The 2,396-nt window shown below is 39.1% G+C and overlaps 1 pseudogene; it reads left to right on the top strand.

The window, feature by feature from the left end:
• Positions 1-970: 970 nt before the first annotated feature.
• On the top strand, positions 971-2,055 carry LOC149011513 (ESCRT-related protein CHMP1B pseudogene; annotated as a pseudogene).
• Positions 2,056-2,396: the final 341 nt, after the last annotated feature.

The raw sequence follows: 2,396 nt of genomic DNA, 5'->3' as shown, positions 1-2,396 counted from the left end.
TATTGTGATTACAACAACAGTTCTAGTGTGTGTGTGTAGATTCCTCAATTGTTTACAACATTAAGGGTGTCAATTGCGTACCGAACCGCACCATACCGTACCGTTCAAAATTCGGTACAGTACGTACCGAAATCGAATTTTTTGATACGGTTCCGGTTTTAGATACTCATACCATTGGTACGTATCGAAACCATACTTAATTGGTACCGTACCAAATTAATAGATATAATTGTAATTTTACAATTAAAACACTTAACCTTTTCCCTATCCCTAATTCCCTATTTAAGTTTTTCATTTCATCATTCACTTCTCTTCTTAGATTTACTTGTTTTGTCTCTATTAATTAGTTTTATTTGCTTTATCTATGTTAATTTCAAATTATATCGATTGGTTGATCACAATTTCATTAGGATCTTAATGAACTAATAACAAAAGTGGTATAAGTTCATTCGTACAAAAATTGTACCGCACTAGATACCATGTTTAAACCGTTTTTCCGCACCGATTTAATAGCGAAATCGTATCGAATTGCTTTTGTAAATACTGAAACCGTAATCGGATCGTTTAAATTTTGTACGGTACGGTTCTGGTTTTCAATATTCAAAGTTGGTACCGCATCGAAATCGTACCGAATTACCAAAACCGTACAGATTGACACCCTTAGTGAGGATTGTAAACCCAAAAAAAATAGTGAGAAAGGAAAACTAAATTTTGTGAATAAAAATTGCTTTAATAGTAAAACCAACATTTCTTAAAAATGAAGAGGCCTATGCTGATGACATTGCATCCCTATATATAAAAAAGCTTGCTTATACCTGAACGATGAAAAAAAAGAAAAACTGTTTTTATAAATAAAGACTTCTCATAAACAAAAAGAGACGTTGATTTTTTTTCATTGGAGAGAGGCTGAGGGTAAGGACTAACAGCCAGAGTTCCTCCACTTTTACGATTTTATCCTTACGATCTTTGCCTTAGGATCACAAGTCCGTGAAAAGGTTTCGAGGAAAATTCCTGGAAGCCGAGACGGTCCGAGTCCAATTAAAAACAAAACCCTAACGCGTTCTCTACCCGTTGGGGGAGGCGAGGAGACCACAAGATCCTCAAGTTCAAGATTTATTCAGAGTACGAACGAGACCGAATTCTCAAGATCATCTGCACAAGGTAAACGCAAGCAATCGCTGACAGAGAATTTGATCGATAGCAAAAGTGAATCGTGATCTTGTAGCAATGGGAAACACCGAAAAATTGATGAACCAGATCATGGAGCTTAAATTCACATCCAAGACTTTGCAACGCCAGTCTCGCAAATGCGAGAAAGAGGAGAAGGCCGAGAAGCTCAAGGTTAAGAAAGCAATCGAGAAGGGTAACATGGATGGTGGTCGGATCTATGCTGAGAACGCGATTCGCAAGCGAAGTGAACAGATGAATTACCTTCGTTTAGCCTCTCGTCTCGATGCTGTTGTCGCTCGCCTTGAAACTCAAGCCAAAATGAATGCTATCAGCAAATCCATGGGTTCGATTGTCAAATCCCTTGATTCCTCTCTTGCCTCCGGGAATCTGCAGAAGATGTCTGAAACAATGGACCAATTCGAGAAGCAGTTCGTTAACATGGAGGTTCAGGCCGAATTCATGGAGAGTTCCATGGCTGGAAGCACGTCACTGTCGACGCCGGAAGGTGAAGTTAACAGCCTGATGCAACAGGTTGCCGATGATTATGGTTTGGAGGTCTCTGCTGGTCTGCCTCAACCCGCAGCTCACGCTATTCCAACCAAGTCTTCAGAGAAGGCTGAAAAGGATGACCTGTCCAGACGCCTTGAGGAGCTCAAGGCTAGAGGGTAGGCTGTAGGATTCAGTTAATCCTTGGCCTGAGGTGAGTTTTTGTGTTTCTGTTAACTGGAGATCGGCTGTGACAACACAACACCTCTGTAAATAATTGACTGCTCTACAGTTCTGTTGCTGTTTTTCCTTATAAATGCTTTGTTCCTGGTGTATATATGGTACCTTTCACTGCCGAACCAATTGATACTTTAGTAATTTGTGGCTCCTCTGCTTATATATCTCTGGTCTTCACTTCTGTTTAATTTTGTGCATGCTTAATTTCTGGTACCATGGTATTTCTTGCTTCAGTTTTTATTGTAAATTTTGTTCAAGGGTTACAAGTATATTTGGTTATTAGATTCTCTAAATTACATTGATTTCTGAGAATAACGAAAGTCTTTTGTATGTCATTTTGCTGTTTATCTCACAATTGTCTTGCATCATAATATGCTAGGGTGTATCTCAACTGCAGTTGCCTTTAGATATGTAATGAAGTTTCCTGTTATACTGATACAAAACCGTATCAAGAACCCAGAGAATAGAAGAAACTCAGAGGGTGGAGCAGCAGGTTAGAAGAA

The sequence above is a fragment of the Hakea prostrata genome, chromosome 7, assembly GCF_041222555.1.
Source record: "Hakea prostrata isolate BN-2017 chromosome 7, UWA_Hpros_2, whole genome shotgun sequence".
Lineage (NCBI taxonomy): Eukaryota > Viridiplantae > Streptophyta > Magnoliopsida > Proteales > Proteaceae > Hakea > Hakea prostrata.
The sequence above is the reverse complement of the archived record's forward strand: the minus strand, read 5'-3'. Positions and strand labels throughout refer to the sequence as shown.